Raw genomic sequence first — 21,531 nt, 5'->3', positions numbered from 1 at the left:
TGGTTGCAAAAATAAGCAACGACACAAAAAACTAGGAAAAATACTTAGCAATAAACTAAATATTTAAAATATATATATTGAGACCTATACAAAGAAAAGACTAAAACTTTACCAAAGAACATAAGACTAACTAGCTACAGACACTGTCAGATTCCTGATGGGAAGACTAAATATCAGAGATAAGTCTGTGATTTGGGGAGACATCAAGATTTGGAAAATGTCAAATCTCCCCCAAATTACTCAATAATCCAATGCAATCTCAACCAAAATCCAAGTAAGATTTTTGTATTGATTTGATAAGCTGATTAAAATTTCATAAGAAAAACGGGCAAGAAAATTTTAGAAAAAGAATAGAGAAGATATTGATATAAAAACATACAAGATATAATAATATAAATAATATGGCATTGATGCAAAAAAGATTAATAGAGCAGAATATAAAGTCCAGAAGCTCTCCAGTGTACATATAGGTATTCAGTACAGAACAAAAGTGACATTTCAAATCAGCATAGAAACAATGGACAAGTCGATTGTGCTGGTAATAGACAATTCGATAAATGATAATATGAACAAAACAGAGGAACAGTTAACATAAGGGAAAAAATAAAATGACAAGGGGCTCAACTTACTAGTAATGAGTAAAAAGAACAAATTAAAATAATAAGTACTATTTTTCATCCATCAGCTTAAGACAAGTAAAGAATGATAATATAAACTATTGATATGGGTATGGGGATAAGAATATTCTCTTCCACTACTGGTAGAAATTTGTTACAAATTCAAAAAGCCCTTTTGGTGAACAATTTACCAATATAAACATTCTGAATATGCACTTTATCCAGCACTTTCTAATCCATAAGCATATCATCATGTTTGCAATTTTTACATTTGCACTGAAGCATAAATCTAAAGCAAAAAACTGGAAAGTCTAAAAGTCCTTCAATAGAAAAATAGCCAACATGAAACATAGTACATTCATCCCATACAATTGTTTAAAATTTTTTTAACAAACCAAAAACTCCACAGGAATCTCTGTGTCCTGTCTTGAGCACATCTTTGAGCGCCAAGATAATTGCTAAAAACACAAAAGCAATTCAAATAACAGCAGAAGTAACATAACAACCAAAAGACAAAATTATACATTTGTATAAGAACTACTGATACTCATGGAAAAAGGGTAAGATCAATGATGCACAAAATTTAGTATGATGGAGAATGACCAGAGGCGCCTGGATGGCTCAGTCGGTTGAGCGAGCAACTTTTGCTCAGGTCATGAGTGCGTTCGAGCTGGGGATCAGGCTCACTGCTATCAGCTCAGAGCCTGCTTTGGATCCTGTGTGCCCTTCTCTCTTTGCCCCTGCCCTGCTCATGAGCTCGCTCTCGCTCTCTCTCTTTCTCTCTCAAAAATGAATACGTACTAAGAAAAAAAAAAAAAAAAAGAATGACCAAAGGGCATCGTCCTAGGAGATACTTCCATGAGATTGTGATTCAGTAGGTCCGGGCTGATGCCCAGGCACCTGCCATCTTTAACAAGCTCCTAAGCGATTTCAGTTTGAGAATCTATGGCCAGAATCTTGAGAAATCAGGACTCAGAAGGATACAGTGTATCAAAGGGTAATACTGCTTTTTTGCAGTCTCAGTAGTGGCTTTGGCAATGCCCTCACTGAAAGTGAACTTCTGAACTATACTACTCTGTATAGCGTAAGTTGTTTGCATTGTGCAAATTAGTATAGTTTGTGCATTTTAAAGCAAAACAACAACAAAGACAGGAAAATACAAAAAAGAGAGGTATCTTTAGTCACCTAACATAAAATGTAGGAGAAATCTAAAGGAAAAAATATCGTCACTTGGGCAGTCAAGGAAGGTTCCTAGAGGGAGTGGCATTTGAAAGGGGCTTGGAAGGAAAAGTTAAAATTCGAACAAGTAAAATTGAGGAAGAAGTATTCTAGGTAGAGGAATGATACAGGAACACACAAGGGGGAAATAAGGGCTTTCAGTTAGAGAATATTTCCGTTTTCATAGAGTTTAGGGCACTGAAGAGAAATTATTAGGAATTAAGAGTTTCATAGTTAAGGCAGTGTTTTGGACGATTTTGGTTATCAGGCTAAAGATTTTGACTCTGCAAATAGTGAAAATCAGTGAAAGATTTTAAGCTTAAGCATTGTGTAATGGTAGAATGACGGCCTATGAAGGTTAACTGGATACCCGGATGCACTGAAGGGCAGAAACTGGAAGCTGGAGGCTATTATCCTTTCCAAAAGAAATCAGCATGAATTGTGGTAGAGACATGGAAACAGAGGAAAATGGAGCCAGGGCTATTGAGGAGAGAATACATGAGGGACGGGTGAGGAGAGGAGTTGGGTCTGAGAGGAATGCATTCAGGCAAGTTTAAAACGTGGCCAGATTTCAGGAGAGCTTTAAGGATAGGCTTGGGAATCAGCTGCAGAGAAGTCAAAATTAACATCAAGATCTAACTAAGGGTGCAGAGGAAAAGAGGACCAAAGTGAACTTTAGAAAAAAATCTATTCGGGAGGAACTAGACTAGTTGTTAAAACAATTCAAATAAAGCAAAGAGATATAGGATGAGAAATAGAACACTGGTCTTTCAAACCAAGGGAGAAGAGATCTGGGTCAACCACACCACCACCTCTCCACCTCTACCCACACTGGTCTTAAATGTTTAGTTCATTTTTCTACTGGCTAGAGAAGTGGTTCCCAAACATAGCAGTTAATCAGGATCATCTGGGAACAAGGACGTTAAAGAATATTAGTATGTAAGCAGTAACTGTGCAACTTAACATTCAGTAGGTTGTATGTGGCATCTCAAAATCCATGTATATAAATAGTTCTTAGCCAGATATAATTTGGGTTCTGGAATGAAAGGAAAGGTAGCGAACACTGAAAGGGAATAAATCCACATAAGTACAGAATAAATAATTTTCATAAAAAGTACTACAAAATTCAAAGAAAACTATTACATTCTTAGGATATGTGGGAAAGTAACCATTGGATAAGTAGGAGAAAGGCAAAGCTGAACTACATTTCTTCACTTATAAGAGTCAAAAATTATTGTTTTGTCTTTGTTTTTATAATTAGATGCGACAAAGTAAAAGAAAGGATATTATATTTTGAGTATTTGTAGCCTTCCTTCCCTCTGTTTCCTAACAAGGTTTCTGGCACTGTGCTGAGCTCTGGGTATTAATTAAGCAGCTGATCTGAAAAATTAGAGAAGGGGAAAACTGAATGAAGCCCTGAGAGGCTATACTGATCTGTATAAAAATGAAAATGGCTAACAACCAAGAACTTACTAAGTGTCCGGCATTGTTCCAAATACTTGACATATATTAACTCATTTAATCCTCATAGCAGCCCTGTGAATACTACTTCCATTTTACACATGGGACAGAATTACAGATAGAATCCAACTCAGACAGTCTAGCCCCAGAACTCTCAGTCCTACCCGCTACCCTCTACTGCTTCTCATAAAAAATATCAAACAGCTAAGCCAAGGAGTGAGGCAGAGAGGAGAATAAACCAGTGGAACATTTCGGATGAGATATTTTGGAAAAGTATATGGGGAACAGAAAAATAAAAGATATCAAATAGCTTCTTAAAAATTAAATCCATAAGTTAAAAATATGAACTGATAGGGGATACTTTTTAAACTAACAGAAAATTTTGATTCACGGGTCCCTATTTTGAAAACATATCAGTTACTAAAAGAAACTCAAGAAAGAATAAAAATTTGAAAGACCAATGAGCATAGAATATGTTATGATATCAAAGAATTATCCTTCAAAAAACAAACCACCTCCAGATCCACATGCTTCAGGATTTAGTTCCTTCAAACTTAAAGAAAAGATGATTTCCACACCAAATAACCTGCTACACAAAATAGAAGAGAGAGAGAGAGACAGCTATCCAGTTTGTTAAATAGAACAAATATACCACTTATACCAAAACCTAAAAAGATAATACTACAAAACAAAACCATGTACACTTCTCACTAAAAAATATATCAATATCCAAAATAAAATATTGAATATTGAATTTAATAGTTCACAAAAAGGTCAATCAGGATTATTCCAGAATTATAAAGATAGATAAATAGTAGTAGTCGATATGAGGTTAACATATGAGTGCATCAGAGGTTAACATAGCATAGTGCATCAATGAAGGAAAACCATATGAACATCTCAAAAGACCCTTAAAAAGAATTTGAATTCAAAACCAATATGTGAAATAAAACACACAATGTTAAATAAGAATGAAAGAATATATTCTTTAAATATTCCCTTTAAAATAACCATCAAGATTATGCTTAATAGTGAAAATACTACAATTGTTTCCATTAATGTTAGGAACATGCTAACAAGACCTACTTTCACCACTTACTTAAACAAAAATTATTACACAATACTTTAAAGCTGGATTCAAAAGTGAAAAGTATCACAAATGGAAAGCAAATAAATGATCATTATTTTTAGAAAAAAGTGGTTAATATTAAAAAATGTAGTGAGATGGCCAATTTTTTTAATGGAATATATCTCCTATAAAGTAATACTCAGAAAATATAAAACAAAATTCAAGAAGGCCTATTCAGCATATGTAATAATAGCCTCTTCCTACACTGAGTCCAGAGAAATAATAGGAAATATGTTTTAAATCATTAATATAAGTAGAGTTGCCCTGAACATTAGAAGGTCTCCCGAGAACTATAATCCCTCTTTAAGTACAGAAAATAAGGAAAACTTTTTCAGCCTCAAAGTCTAAGCCAGGAAGACTCTGAAACCACAGCAAGAAGCTGCTGGGGCCACGCAAGACTTGGAGAAAGTCAACACGATGAAGGATGATGAATCTAACAAATGGAAGAACTTGGAAACTGGTGATACGGAATAAAGTAAGCATTTGTGGGGCACCCGACTGGCTCAGTCTGTGTGAGCATCTGACTCTTGATCTCAGGTCATGAGTTTGAGCCTCACATTGGGCGTGGAGCCAACCTTTAAAAAAAAACAGCATTCGGGGCACCTGGGAGGCTTAGTCGGCTAAATGTCCAACTCTTGATTTCAGTGCAGGTCATGATCACAGTTCATGGGTTCAAGCCCTGTGTCAGGCTCCATGCTGACAGTGTGGAGTCTGCTTGGGATTCTTTCTCCCTCTCTGTCTGTCCCTTCTCCACTCTCTCTCTCTCAAAATAAATAAGCTTTTAAGAAAAATGAGCATTCAGAACACAAGTTAAAACATGTCTGTTTAATATCCTCAAAGGAGAAAAATGCCATAAAATAAGAAAGAGATCATTAAAGGATAACAGATTATTTGAAAGATTTTTTTCAAAGAAAGAAAGAAAAAGAAAAAACAGAGGCCTAGGAAAACTTTTTAAAAATTGCTTAAGAAGTAAATTAGTAGCTGTAAGATTAAACTGAAGAATTCTTCCAGAAAAGAGCACAAATAAAGATGTAAAAAAATATGAAAGAAACATTAATATTAGATATAGCTCAAATGTATCTTAGAAATAGGAGTTTCCATATAAGAGAATAGACAAAAAAATGAAAGAAAGGAAACACTGAAAAAAATAATGAACTTTTTCCAGAATTTAAGAATGATTAGAATACTTCAATTGAATACTTCAATAAAAAAAAGGATTGCTAAATAAACATATAGGGTTTTCCTAAACAACAGCACACAAAATTTCAGATTTAGGATAAAGATAGTTTCCTAAAGCTAAGAGAGAAAACAATTTACCTACAAAAGAATGGGAATCAAATTGGCGCTAGACTTTTTACCATCATCTTTAGATTACAAGAATCTATGTAATGAAAATGCATTATTTTCGAAACTTTGAAGAAATACTAGCAAGAAAAAAATTTAAAGACAAAACTCTCTGCTGACAAAAATGTAGTTAACTAACTGACAGTGGGACCACAAAATGTTTCTTTCTGGTAAGAAAATCAGTGGTATGAATTAAGAGTCTTAAAAATGTTCATATTAGTTAACCTATCTAGGAATCTATTCCAAAAGGATGGTCAGAAATGTAATATACCACAAGTGCAATGAGTCAAAGTTATAGAATTTGATAACAAAAATCAAAAACATTATAAATTTTCCAAGATTAAGGAAAAGGTTAACTAAATCATGGCTCAGCCATATGATGCAATATTTGCCATTCTTAACACAGTGTAAATGCTAATGCAATAAGTGCAAAAGGGTTCAGACAATAATAATGACATTTATTATCTGATTTAAGAATTTGGGATGTAAGAAAAAGTGTAGTTAAGCTCTGGCAAACATGGCTTGTTGTCATCCATCATTCTTTCTTCTTCTCAAAAAGAGAACTCTGATTTTTACACAGGCATATGGCCACCCCAAAACTTACTACTTTTCCCAGATTCTATAAATACTCAATACTGGACAGTGTGATATAAGCTGAAGTGTTTCATGTAACTTCCGAGAAGTGTCATTAATGTAGGGGTGAGGGGAGTACATTTGCCTCTTGTACTTCCTCCTTTCTGTTACTGGAATTCAGAAGCGACAGCCAGAAATTAAGCAGACATCTTGCACTGTGAGAAAGAAAACCATGTTCTGAGTGGAAGGGGAACAAGAGAGAAGGAATTAGGATCTTTGACACCAAGAAGCACCATATCTGCTCTAGAACACCTACTTCTAGACTTTTTATGTGAGAGAAATAAACTGGTATTAAGCCATGGTTATTCAGCTTTGTAATACATACATCCTAAAATCTGGGCTCTACCCTTAGAGTTTCTGATTCTGTAGATCTGGGGTGGGGCCTGATAATTTGGATTTCTAACTAGTTCCCAGGTGATGCTGATGCATCTGGTCTAGGGACCACACCTGTAGAACCACTACACAGATGGAGATAATAACCCAGTGGTTCTCAACCCTTGCTTTACATTAGAATCACTAGGGAGAGAGGCAAGGAGGAGGGCAGGGAAAGTCTTTAATAAAACACACCATCTACCTGGCACTCACTCCAGAGGAGACTGACTTAATTGATCTGGGTTGGGCCTGGGTATTGGTATAGATTAAAAATCTTCAAGATGATGTGGGGTAGCTCAACTGGGTAGCTCAGTTGCTTAAGTGTTAGACTTCAGCTCGGGTCACGATCTTGAACCCTGCATCAGGCTGTCTGCTGTCAGCACAGAGCCTGCTTGGAATCCTCTGTCCTCCTCTATCTGCCCCTCCCCCACTGGTTCTCTCTGTCTCTCAAATATTTTAAAATTAAATTAAAAAAAAAAAACTCTGTTTGGGGCACCTGGGTGGCTCAGTCGGTTGGGTGTCTGACATCAGCTGGGATCATGATCTCACGGTTCTTGAGTTTGAGCCCTGCATCAGGCTCTGTGCTGATAGCTCAAAATCTGGTGCCTGCTTCGGTTTCTGTGTCTCCCTCTCCCTCTGTAATCCTCCTCTGCTGGCGCTCTGTCTCTATGTCTCTCAAAAATAAATAAGACATGACTTCCCAGGGAAGATGGCAGTGTAGGAGGACGTTGGGCTCACCTTGTCCTGCTGATCACTTAGATTCCACCCACATCTGCCTAAATAACCCAGAAAACCGCTGGAAGACTAGCAGAACAGACTCTCCGGAGCCAAGTATAGACAAGAAGCTCACAGAAGAGGGTAGGAAGGGCAGAGAGGTGGTGTGCGATACACAGACTGGCAGGAGGGTGCCAGGGTGGTGGAGGGGCAGCCCGCCCGGCAAGGCAGAGCCCCCCGAAGTCTGGTTTGCAAAAGTGGAGGGGCCAGACTCCGTGAGTTCTGACAGCCAGCGGGACTTAACATCTGGAATGTTATAAGTCAACAGCTCTGCTGGGAGTGGGAGGGCAAGAGGACACCGGGTGGGAGAGGTGTTAAGCCCTGGAAGACAGAGCTCAGCTTGGCGGGGAACAAAGGCCCTGGCAAGCTCCATCCCCCTCGCCAATCCCCCAGCCATAATCCCAAAGGGAACCAGTTCCCCTCACCAAACTTGCCTGCACCGCCCAAACACCCAACGCTGTGCTTCTGTGGATCCATCACTCCGACAGGCCTGCCTCCCTCCCAGTGTTGCAGGGCCTCCTCCCCACGCCCCCACCCCCCAACTCCCCCCAACCCCCCACCCCCCCTGCAGGGGACCACCAATAGCAAAGCTAGCTAGGCCTGCACCTCCCGCCCCTGTGCACCTTGCAGATGCACCCTGGCTAATACGCCAGATTCCATCAAAGCAGCACCACAAGCCTGGAAGTGTGCAAGTATCCCAGAGTCCTACCCCTGGGAGAGGGGAAGATAAGGTACACACCAGTCTGACTGTGGCCCCAGTGGTGGGCTGGGGACAGACATCGTGTCTGACTGCGGCCCCGCCCACCGACACAAGTTACTCCAGATAGCACAGGGTTTCCTGAAGTGCCCTGCAGTTTGGCACCACCCCAGGGACAACCCAAAATGACAAAGCGGAAGAACTCTCCTCAAGAGAAACTCCAGGAAGTAGCGACAGCTAAGAAATTGATCAAAAATGATTTAAGCAACATAATGGAACAAGAATTTATACTAATAGTCATAAAATTAATCGCTGGCCTTGAAAAAAGCATAGAGGACAGCAGAGAATCTATTGCTACAGAGATTAAGGGACTGAAAAATAGTCATGAGGAGCTAACAAATGCTATAAATGAGGTGCAAAATAAAATGGAGGCGACCACAGCAAGGATTGAAGAGACAGAGGAGAGAATAGGTGAATTAGAAGATAAAATTATGGAAGGAGAGGAAGCTGAGAAAAAGAGAGATAAAAAAATCCAGGAGTATGAGGGGAGAATTAGAGAACTAAGTGATGCAATCAAACGGAAAAATATCCATATAATAGGAATTCCAGAAGGGGAAGAGAGAGAGAAAGGGGCTGAAGGTGTACTTGAACAAATCATAGCTGAGAACTTCCCTGATCTGGGGAAGGAAAAAGGCATTGAAATCCAAGAGGCACAGAGAACTCCCTTCAGACATAACTTGAATCAATCTTCTGCATGACCTATCATAGTTAAACTGGCAAAATACAAGGATAAAGAGAAAATTCTGAAAGAAACTAGGGATAGACAGGCTGTAACTTACAAAGGGAGACCCATAAGACTAGTGGCAGACCTATCTACTGAAACTTGGCAGCTAGAAAGGAATGGCAAGAAATCTTCAATGTGATGAACAGAAAAAACATGCAGCCGAGAATCCTTTATCGAGCAAGTCTGTCATTCAGAATAGAAGGAGAGACAAAGGTTTTCCCAAACAAAAACTGAAGGAATTCATCACAGCTAAAGCAGCCCTACAAGAGATCCTAAAGGGGACGCTGAGTGAAATGTTGCAAGGACCACAAAGTACCAGAGACATCACTACAAGCATGAAACCTACATACATCACAATGACGCTAAACCCATATCTTTCAACAATAACACTGAATGTAAATGGACTAAATGCTCCAACCAAAAGACATAGGGTATCAGAATGGATAAAAAAGCAAGACCCATCTATTTGCTGTCTACAAGAGACTCATTTTAGACCTGAGGACACCTTCAGATTGAAAGTGAGGGGACGGAGAACTATCTGTCATGCTACTGGAAGTCAAAAGAAAGCTGGACTAGCCATACTTAGATCAGACAAACTAGACTTTAAATTAAAGGCTGTAACAAGAGATGAAGAAGGGCATTATATAACAATTACAGGGTCTATCCATCAGGAAGAGCTAATAATTATAAATGTCTATGCACTGAATATGGAAGCCCGCAAATATATAAAACAATTAATCACAAACATAAGCAAACTTATTGATAAGAATGTGGTACTTGCAGGGGACCTTAATACTCCACTCACAGCAACGGATAGATCATCTAGACACGGGATCAATAAAGACACAAGGGCTCTGAATGACACATTGGATCAGATGGACTTGACACATATATTTAGAACTTTGCATCCCCAAGCAACAGAATATACTTTCTTCTCAAGTGCACATGGAATATTCTCCAAGATAGATCACATACTGGGTCACAAAACAGCCCTTCATAAGTATAAAAGAATTCAGATCATACCATGCACACTTTCAGACCACAATGTTATGAAACTTGAAATCAACCACAGGAAAAAGTCTGGAAAACCTCCAAAAGCATGGAGGTTAAAGAATACCCTACTAAAGAATGAGTGGGTCAACCAGGCAATTAGAGAAGAAATTAAAAAATATATGGAAACAAATGAAAATGAAAATACAACAATCCAAATGCTATGGGATGCAGCGAAGGCAGTCCTGAGAGGAAAATACATTGCAATCCAGGCCTATCTCAAGAAACAAGAAAAATCCCCAATAAAAAATCTAATAGCATACCTAAAGGAACTAGAAGCAGAACAGCAAAGACACCCAATCCTAGAAGAAGAAGATAAATAATAAAGATCAGAGCAGAAATAAACAATATAGAATCTAAAAAAACTATAGAACAGATCAATGAAACCAAGAGTTGGTTTTCTGAAAAAAGTTAACAAAATTCATAAACCTCTAGCCAGGCTTCTCAAAAAGAAAAGGGAGAGGATCCAAACAGATATTCAGATCCAAATCATGAATGAAAATGGAATTATTGCAACCAATCCCTCAGAAATACAAGCAATTATCAGGGAATACGATGAAAAATTATATGCCTACAAACTGGACAACCTGGAAGAAATGGACAAATTCCTAAGCACCCACACACTTCCCAAACTCAAATAGGAAGAAATAGAAAACTTGAACAGACCCATAACCAGCAAAGAAATTGAATCAGTTATCAAAAATCTCCCAACAAATAAGAGCCCAGGACCAAATGGCTTCCCTGGGGAATTCTACCAGACGTTTAAAGCAGAGATAATACCTATCCTTCTCAAGCTGTTCCAGAAAATAGAAAGGGAAAGAAAACTTCCAGATTCATTCTATGAAGCCAACATTACATTGATTCCCAAACCAGACAGAGACCCAGCAAAAAAAGAGAACTACAGGCCAATATCCCTGATGAATATGGATGCAAAAATTCTCAATAAGATAATAGCAAATCCAATTCAACAGCATATAAAAAGAAGTATTCACCATGATCAAGTGGGATTCATTCCTGGGCTGCAGGACAGGTTCAACATTCGCAAATCAATCAATGTGATACATCACATTACTAAAAGAAAAGATAAGAACCATATGATTCTGTCAATCGATGCAGAAAAAGCATTTGACAAAATTCAGCATCCTTTCTTAATAAAAACCCTTGAGAAAGTCAGGATAGAAGGAACATACTTAAAGATCATAAAAGCCATTTATGAAAAGCCCACAGCTAACATCATCCTCAACGGGGAAAAACTGAGAGCTTTTTCCCTGAGATCAGGAACACGACAGATGTCCACTCTCACCGCTGTTGTTTAACATAGTGTTGGAAGTTCTAGCATCAATAATCAGACACCAAAAGGAAATAAAAGGCATCAAAATTGGCAAAGAAGAAGTCAAGCTTTCAATTTTTTCAGATGACATGATATTATACATGGAAAACCCAATAGACTCCACCGAAAGTCTGCTAGAACTGATACAAGAATTCAGCAAAGTCGCAGGATACAAAATCAATGTACAGAAATCAATTGCACTCTTATACACTAATAATGAAGTAAAATAAAGACAAATAAAGAAACTGATCCCATTCACAATTGCACCAAGAAGCATAAAATACCTAGGAATAAACCTGTAAAAGATCTATATGCTGAAAACTATAGAAAGCTTAAGAAGGAAATTGAAGAAGATATAAAGAAATGGAAAAACATTCCATGCTCATGGATTGGAAGAATAAATATTATTAAAATGGCAATACGACCCAAAGCTATCTACACATTCTATTCAGTCCCAATCAAAATTGCACCAGCATTCTTCTCAAAGCTAGAACAAGCAATCCTAAAATTTGTATGGAACCACAAAAGACCCCGAATAGCCAAGGTAATTTTGAAGAAGACCAAAGCGGGAGACATCACAATCCCAGACTTTAGGCTCTACTACAAAGCTGTAATCATCAAGACAGCATGGTAGTGGCACAAAAACAGACACTTAGACCAATGGAAAGGAGACTCCAGAATTGGACCCACAAAAGTATGGTCAACTAATCTTTGACAAAGCAGGAAAGAATATCCAATGGAAAAAAGACAGTCTCTAACAAATGGTGCTGGGAGAACTGGACAGCAACATGAAGAAGAATAAAACTAGACCACTTTCTTACACCATTCACAAAAATAAACTAAAAATGGATAAAGGACCTGAATGTGAGACAGGAAACCATCAAAACTCTAGAGGAGAAAGCAGGAAAAAAACCTCTCTGACCTCAGCCGTAGCAATTTCTTACTTGACACATCTCCAAAGGCAAGGGAATTAAAAGCAAAAATGAACTATTGGGACCTCATGAAGATAAAAACTTCTGCACTGCAAAGGAAGCAATCAACAAAACTAAAAGGCAACCAACGGAATGGGAAAAGGTATTTGCAAACGACATATCGGACAAAGGGCTAGTATCCAAAATCTATAAAGAACTCACCAAACTCCACACCTGTAAAAGAAATAATGAAGTGAAGAAGTGGGCAGAAGACATGAATAGACACTTCCCTAAAGAAGACATCCAGATGGCCAACAGGCACATGAGAAGATGCTCAACGTCACTCCTCATCAGGGAAATACAAATCAAAACCACACTCAGATACCACCTCATGCCAGAGTGGCCAAAATGAACAAACCAGGAGACTATAGATGCTGGTGAGGATGTGGAGAAATGGGAACCCTCTTGCACTGTTGGTGGGATTGTAAACTGGTGCAGCTGCTCTGGAAAACAGTGTGGAGGTTCCTTAAACAATTAAAAATAGATCTACACTATGACCCAGCAATAGCACTGCTAGGAATTTACCCAAGGGATACAGGAGTGCTGATGCATAGGGGCACTTATACCCCAAAGTTTATAGCAGCACTTTCAACCAATAGCCAAATTATGGAAAGAGCCTAAATGTCCATCAACTGATAAATGGATAAAGAAGTTGTGGTTATGTACACAATAGAATACTACATGGCAGTGAGAAAGAATGAAATCTGTCCTTTTGTCGCAATGTGGATGGAGCTGGAGAATGTTATCCTAATTGAAATAAGCCATATAGAGAAAGACAGATACCATATGTTTTCACTCTTATGTGGATCCTGAGAAACTTAACAGAAGACCATGGGGGAGGGGAAGGAAAAAAAAAGGTTAGAGAGGGAGGGAACCAAAACATAAGAGACTCTTAAAAACTGAGAACTGAGGGTTGATGGGGGGGGGGGGGGGAAGGGAGGGGAGGGTGGGTGATGGGTATTGAGGAGGGCACCTGTTGGGGATGAGCACGGGGTGTTGTATGGAATCCAATTGACAATAAATTTCATGTTAAAAAAATAATAAAAATAAAATAAAATAAAATAAAATAAATGTTTTTAAAAATAAATAAATAAAACATTAAAAAGTACGTAAGTAAATGAATAAATAAATACATAAATAAATGAATAAATATCTTCAAGATGATTCTAAGGTGTATGCCAGGCTGAACACTGTAACCCTTTCCTGCTGTTTACAGAAATAATGAGACTGAAATACCTGCCTTCACCCACAAAAGGAAATGATATTTAGATAGCTGCATTTGATATCCTAGAACTTGAAGCCAAAAGACTGAAGTTTAAGTGCCTGCCCTGGGTCGGTGTAGTTTCTCTGGACCTTGTTTATTTTACATATAACATGATGATGAAGATGATTACTTCATTTAGATTTATAGAAATCAAATTATATGATAGAGGTGAAAGCACTGTGTAATCTCAAAGTGTTACAGAGATATATCAAGGGAGTAGACCCAGCAGATCATCTAGGGAGATGTTGAGTTCGTTCAACTCTGGAACAGAATTGAAGAGTTGGAAGAACTAGGAGGAAAACAAGAGAGAACATAGGAAGAAATAATGTAGGACTTATCTGTGACTCTCTGCCACAGAGGACTGAGAAAGATACAACCATCCATTTCTCTGCCACAGGTGCCACCTTCCCTCCTTTCCTTGATTTTTAAAAGATATTTTCAACAGCTGTTCCTAGTCTGAAATAATTCCTCTGGGCGAAATCTTTGGCCTGGAGCACACAGACCTTGCCTGCATAGAAACAAGTGTTGGAGAATGGATGTTCCTGCTATTAGGATAATTACACTGCCATCAGTAACCGCAGCTTGAGATCTCCTGTCACTGAAATGGTACCCAGGTGGCTGCTTTATATCCAGGTGTTTGGCTGTGGATGTGCTAGATGTCAGGAACTGACCCTAATATTTATAATTTGGGGACAAATAGTACCCGGCAAAGGGGTGTTTAGTTCATGCTCTGGAGGGCCTCAGGTGCCAGGCTAAGGAGTTTGGACTTTATTCTGTAGCCTGTAGAAATCATTGGTTTTAATCTAAAAAGTGACACAGAACGGTGCTCTGAGAATATCAGTCAGTGTGATGGATTAGAGGCTGGATGAGGCTGACGTCAGGATGACAAACCACAGAAGTTACTGAAGTAATTCAGGGTTAGGACTTCAACTATGGTAGTGGCAGTGGACTTTGAAAAGAAATGATAAATGCAAGAAATGTAGTGAATGAAAACAAAAAACACTTGGCCTTCACAATTGTGAGGTTCTTTTTTAGTACTGGCAGCCTTCAACAACGGAAGACTGATGAGAGTTACTACCCTCTGGTTTACTAATAGGTCGTGTCCTATAGTGAAAGCAAGTCTCAGACTTCATGCAACTACACAGATAAATATGCATCAACAAGCAAGCACACACACACACACACACACAACACTACACAAAAAATATTTTGTGCCAAAGTACTAAACAGCGTTCTAGACCCAGGGAGCCATTCTGAAGGCTGTTAGGGTGCTATATTCAGAAGACTCTTCCACATGCTACATTGAGGCAGGAACAGAAGTACCTGCTCAGTATGCTAGCCAGCCACATATCCTGAACACCTGTTCTTTCCACAATGAAAAATTATTTATAATCTTTTATGTTCATTAACATACCTCTAGTGCAGATTAACAGTGATGGTGGAAGCACTTGAGCAGCCAGCGTTAGAGTGAAGATGCCTGATTAGTCTTTCAAATGCTAATTACCCACCCTGGAGTGTGCAGATTAAAGTTAACTCTCAAACACATACATATCTCACTGAAGTATTCTAAAGTATACCGACAAGATAACAAGCATCAAAGATAGTTTCAAGGTCACAAGGCTGTGGATCATCTTTGAGGAAGATGAAAAAGCAGTGTTTTAATGAGGAGTCTTAGTGCTAAGGAACAGGAAACAGCTGTGGCTGATTTAAGCAGAAAAGAAATTTATTAGAGGATACTGGGTAGCTCAGAGGGTTTCTAGAAACGAAGCCTTGGACCTGCATGGTCAGAGTCTACAACCAATAATAACAGAGCACTGAACTGATGGGAGAGGGCTCTAGAGTTGCTGTAGGCACACAGGCATCTTGAATTACTGATGCCACTCATCCTGAACACTGGATGTCAACCACCAGAAACACTCTCCCTACTGCCTCGGGAGCCTCCCTTGCCACACTCCTCCAGTTACCCCGGAAGCACGGCTTTCTGTTTGCTTTTTTTTTTTCTTTTAATTATTTATTTGTTTTGAGAGAACATGCAAGCAGGGGAGAGGCAGAAAAAGAGAGCAAGAGAGAGAATCCCAAAGCAGGCTCCATGCTGTCAGCCAAGAGCCCAACGTGGGGCTCAAACTCATGAACCGTGAGATCATGACCTGAGCGGAGATCAAGAGTCTGATGCTCAAGCTACTGAGCCACCCAGGTGCGCCATGGTTGCCTTTTTGAGTCCATAGCTCCCAGCTGGTACACATGATTGGTAGAACAAGTATGTGGCATTTCAGTTTCAGCTACTACTAGACTCCTCAAGTGGGGAGTTCAGATGGTGGGAATGCAAAACAAAAAAACAATATACATATGTATAAATAAATGTCCACTAAAGGTAAACTGAGTTAGAAGTGATGGCAATGTATTCAAGAAGAAACATCTAGCAGGTAGTTGGCAATATGGACACTGTGGCAGGAGTTTTTTTTTACCTCAAGACGGAGTGGGGGTTCGTTGTCTTGCTACTTTGAAGAATGTAGAGGTGGACACAAAATGACCAGCAGGCAAAAGTTTACTGGAGTATAAGATCAGAAAGGAAGAATAGTATGGAAACGCTCTATGCAGTGAGGGGGACTTAGAAAGTAAATACCTGCGACTATAGGCAAGGGTTTTGGTCATCGCCGCCTTCCCTTCCCCCTCATTCCTTCTCAGGTCATACTCTTACAGGCTAGACAACTCTAGGTGCTGGGTTGTCCATACCTAATTGGCTTGTTTCCATTGTATGAGGTGTGGTCGATGGCCATATGCTTCCTTGTGGGTCACACATTTTATTGTCTAGATATTTTTAGTCAGGTCTTTTGTCAGGTTCCTGAGGGAAACCTGAGTGGGAGCAGGTGGTGTCTGTTACATTCTTAAGAGGGACCTTAACGTCTGAGGCGGTTTGTTGTAATCAGACCCTCCCAGTATTGTTCCAAAATACGTGTTTTTCCCCACCCGGGGACCTCAGGTACTAACCTTTCCTTCACTGCCTATTGTATCATATCTTTCCCTATTAGAACACTTGTTCTCCAGAGAGCCAGAGTTACAGATTTGGGAGATGGCTAGCGATTGCATTTAGAGTTACACAGGAGTCTGGACACAATCTCACACTTTTCATGTGCATATGAGGAATCTGAGCCTGAGAGTGCTTCATCACTATAGATGTGCTGCCCACCTTGACCCCCAACATCTATTAAATAAAAATGAAGAAATTCACATTCTATTAGCAGATATAGGAACAGACGACACTAACAGAAAATAAGTGGGAGAGAACTAGTGATTGAAGTCCTACTGTGTACTATTACTTTACAAATAGTTATGTACCAACTATGTATCAGGCACTACTACATTGGGTGGGTTTAATGGTGAGTAAAACTGGACATGTCCCAGAGGAAATGAAAGCATGCTGGGGTGCAGACAACTGAGGGAGTGTTCTGTGATGTCAAGCCGGAGGTAAAAAAGAGCCAGACTACAGAATTTGTTGAAGGATTAGAGCCAGACTACAGAACTTGTTGAAAGATTCTGAGCTTTATCCTAAAGGATATAAAACATCTAAAGATTGTAAGGGATTTTTCTACATGTATCTTCTCATTTAATCCCTATGACAACCCTGTAAGGTGGATATTATTAGTATCCCATTAACACATGAGAAAACTGGGGTTCAGAGAGATTAACTGACCTAAGAGCTACAAGGAGTAGAAAATGATGGGAGGGAGAGAAGGCCGGCAGGAAGGGCTATTCTTAGGGAAGAGTAATTCATACTTTTTAAGGGCCTACCTTCTGCCAGAAAAAATATAGTTTCCCTGTACATTCACAACACCTTTGCAACGAAGGTTCAGTTACTATTTATTTAATCAGAGAAACTGAGGTTGCGCATAGAGAAGGGGAACCAGGATCCAAATCCCCAAACCGTCGGGTCCACAGCTGTTGTAAAGCGCTGCCTGTAACAGGCCTGGGCGTTTTACTGGCTTTTAGGAAGAGAGGTTGGTGAACATGTAAGGGACAGGAGGACGAATGGGGGGAGGGGGAGGAGGAGGGGGGGGAGCTCAGCGTTGTCGGTGGCGTAAAGACACAGGCGGTGATTTAAAAGGGGTCTTAATTAGGAGAGGAGGCGAGAAGGGCTTTGAAGGCGAGCCTAAGGAGCTTGCCTTTTGCCGGTCAGCAGACACAAAGCCATGGATTATGCCAAATACTAAAGAACAGCAAAGCCTCCTGCGGTATTTACAGCCCACGTGTGGCCGTCCCGCCCGTCCGGCCCCAGTTTCGGTCCAGCCCGAGGCGGCGGCCTAGAGGCTTCATAGGCACGGTTTACATGATCCTTTGTGGTCTTCCCACTCCCGGTTCGCGGCCGATTCCAAGTCCCAGAAGACGAAGGACGCTGGACTCGGCCAGCACCCTAGGTGGGGTGTGTGCGCCAGTGCAGGGCCGGACGCACCTGGGACGGCTGTGGCGCGGTGGGTTTGGGCGGGGAGGGGGGCCGGGCCTCAGGGAGGAAGCGCGCCGCCCGGTTTGACCCCGGCGGCGTTCCGTACCGTCGCGGATTCGGCGGCAGGAACATGGCGGCCGCGGCCCGGCCGGTAACGGAGAAAGTTTCCATCGAGACTGGCCTGTACTAGTGCGTGTGGCCTCAGGCCCTCGACCCCCCTCCTCCCGCTCCCGGCGTGCCACCTTCCCGTTCCGAGTCTCAGGCTCAGCCCCAAGGACCCTCCCTTTTCTGTGTTGGCCCCAGAGCCGACTCCGTGGGTTGAGAGAGCATTGGTGGCGGCGGCCGAGTCAGGTAGGGGGGTCCGGGTGAACAGCGGGGTGGCGAGACCTGAGCACAGACACCGCCCAGGGCTCTGCATAGTTCGAGCCCCAAGCTCCGCCCAGCCGGTCTCTTGGGGCCGGGATTGCCATTAACTGCCCCGGGAGTAGTTGACGGTGGGGGTCGGAGGGTGGAAGGTGGGGTGTGCCTTTCCTTATCCTCCGTGATTAACCAGTCAGCTGGGTCCGCAGTTGTGGTTGCCTTCTCCCAAAGTAGAGAGGTGGTAGAGAACAGGCGGGCTCTTTCTGGAAGAATTGCTGTTGCTGCCCCAGTACTGAGAGATTTAATATTTAAGGTGCCATTCTTCTCGTATTTAATGGGCCCAAAGAGTTAACATGAATTCATAGAAGCAAAGCTCTGGAATTCCCCGCCCCTGGCTGTTCAGTATGGTTCTTTGAGCTTTTGAAGCTTCCCCCTAGATGGGACAGAAATAGTTTCTGAGTCCAAAGCTGATGCAAATGTTAAAGTGTGGCTTTGACTCTAGTGAGCCATTCCCTAGAGGGAGGACATGGAAGAGAACTAACTGGTTTGGAGGAATTTGGATGAATTCAGCGAAGGATAGAGTAATTCCAAACATTTATGGAATCTCCCTTAGCTCTACTGCTTATGAGCCGTGGGATATTGGACAACTTCTTTATTCTCTTTGTGTATTAGTAAGTGTCCAATAACTAGCATTGTTATTATAGTTATTTCTGTATTAGACTTTATTTCTTCAGGTATTTGTTGAATACCTACTTGATTCCAAATTTCTGCCAGACACGGGTACACAGTAATAAAGACAAACTTTCAGAGACCTTGTGATCTAATAGGGAATGCAGATACTAAATGATGATCAGTATTCTGCTATTATAGAGGAAGTGCAGGGATCATATGAATGGGTCAGGGGTGATCTCAGTAAGAAAATGATTTAAGTTACACCTGAACAGTAGGAGTGAGCCAGGTGTGAGGACTGGGTTGGGGATAGGAGGAGGGAAAGGAGTATACTTGAAGAGGGAATAGCAGTGGTGTAGTACAGAACTGAAAGGTCAGCGTGGCTGGAATACAAAGTTCAAGAGGAAGAGTGGTAAGAGATGAGGCAAGAAAGTTATTCACAGCTAATATGGCGAGTATTATAAGGCATTTTAAGGAATGTAGACTTTTTTGGTTAAGATGATGGGAAGCCATTGGCAGGTTTTACATAACAGAGTGACCTAACAAATTTTTGGTTTTAAAAGGGATGCTTCTTGGAGCAGGCAAGAGTAGATACAGGGAGATATTTAAGCATGAGACAATGGTGGCCAAAATTGGGATTTTGACTTTGGGGATGGAAAGAAGTAGAAACATTTAAGATGTGTATAGGAAGAAGGATAAGACTTGGTGAGGATTAAATATCGGCGGTGAAGGAGAGGAGGGTTAGAGTAGTATGTGTGTTTTATAAAATAGGCTCTGGGAGTTATTAGTGAACTTCCTCTATGCAAATTGACTCTTCTCCATTTTTATCTGTCAAGTAATTTCTCATTGAATCAACTAATCGCAGACAAGTTGAAAAGATTGTGATGCTTTGTTGCTTTACTCTCTGATTCAGCCAGCTTGTCTTTTGAAGAAGGTCAGAATATGGAAAGACTGTGTAAACTAGCCATTTAAAAATATGCTGCCATGGTGATTTTGGCAGTGTGGTTGCGTAAATTCTACGATATGGATTTATGGGTACAATTTACGTTTACCTTTTTTTCTAGGTTTTACTCTAAGAGCAAACAGAGTTGGTGCTTTTATTTCTATCACATAGATTAATATATGTGTGTAATTAGGGAGAGAGAATAATTGAAACATGGAAATAGATGAGATTGCTCATAGAAAGTATATAGTGAGAGAAAAGCCTAAACTTGGGATTGAATAGCCAAAGGATGGATTGAGAATGAAGAGTCTGCAAGAAGACCTAGAAGGAAAGATCAATGGGTTAGGAAGAAAATCTGGAGTTTAGTATTTGAAAGCTAAAGGGCGGACAGGTTTCAGAAATTGAGAGGAGTCAGCAATGTCAAAGGTTGTTTGAAAAAAGTGCAGGATAATAAGTGAAAAGTACGCATTGATTTTAGGAGCTTACCGCTCATTTTAGAATTTGGCAGAGCAATTTGTTGTATAGTGGGAACCATTGTTTAGTGGTGGGAGAAGTGCAGCAATCAAATAACATCTGTCAAGAGGACAGAAGACTAAACTTGGAAGAGAAGATGGGGATGAGTGAGGATTGTTTCTATTGTTTCTGGGTTTTGGTATTTTTTTTTAAGTAGTTTATTTTTGGAAGAGGGGGAGGGGCAGCGACAGAGGGAGAGAGAATCCCAAGCAGGCTCTGCACTGTCAGCATGGAGTCCCACGAGGTGCTCTATCCCATGAACCTGAGATCATGACCTGAGCTGAACTTAAGAGTCGGGTGCTTAACTGGCTAAGCCACCCAGGCGCCCCGGTATTATTATTATTACTTTTTAATGTTCTATTTATTTTTGAGAGAGAGAGAGAGAGAGAGAGAGAGAGACAGAGTACAGGCGAGGGAGGGGCAGAGAGAGAAGGAGACACAGAATCCGAAGCAGGCTCCAGGCTCTGAGCTGTCAGCACATAGCCGACGAGGGGCTCGAACCAACAAACCATGAGATCATGACCGAGCTGAAATCAAGAGTCAGACGCTGGACTAACTGAGCCAACCAGGCCCCCCACCCCAGTGTTATTTTTAAAAAGAGCTTTGCAGAGCCCCGGGGTAGCTCAGTGGGTTAAGCATCCGATTCTTGATTTCTGCTCAGGTCATGATCTCACAATTCATGGGTTCGACCCCTTCATCCGGCTCAGCGCTGACAGGGCTGAGTCTGCTTGGAATTCTCTCTCTGCCCCTCCCCTGTGCGCATATACTCTCACTGTCTCTCAAATAAACTCAGACATTTGCAAAGCTCTTTTAAGTGCTAATGGATAAGAGTGGGAGTTTGGAGAGAGAGGAGACAAGTTCTGGAAGAGGTAGAGGGAAAAACATATCTAATATGGCTGAAAGATTTACCCTTATATAGGGAAGGGACATCCTTCTTTTCTTGTATCAGGAGATGTAGGTTAGA

General features: G+C 40.7%; 1 protein-coding gene across 1 annotated transcript in view; it reads left to right on the top strand.

The window, feature by feature from the left end:
• Window positions 1-17,711: 17,711 nt before the first annotated feature.
• TMEM168 (transmembrane protein 168) overlaps window positions 17,712-21,531 on the top strand; it is a 32,717-nt gene continuing 28,897 nt past the window's right edge. The window contains exon 1 of the mRNA XM_007089149.2: window positions 17,712-18,433. The gene's annotated coding sequence lies outside the window, so the exon portion shown is untranslated. The remainder of the gene's footprint in view (window positions 18,434-21,531) is intronic.

The sequence above is a fragment of the Panthera tigris genome, chromosome A2, assembly GCF_018350195.1.
Source record: "Panthera tigris isolate Pti1 chromosome A2, P.tigris_Pti1_mat1.1, whole genome shotgun sequence".
Taxonomy (NCBI): Eukaryota; Metazoa; Chordata; class Mammalia; order Carnivora; family Felidae; genus Panthera; species Panthera tigris.
This window is presented reverse-complemented; position numbering and strand designations above follow the sequence as displayed.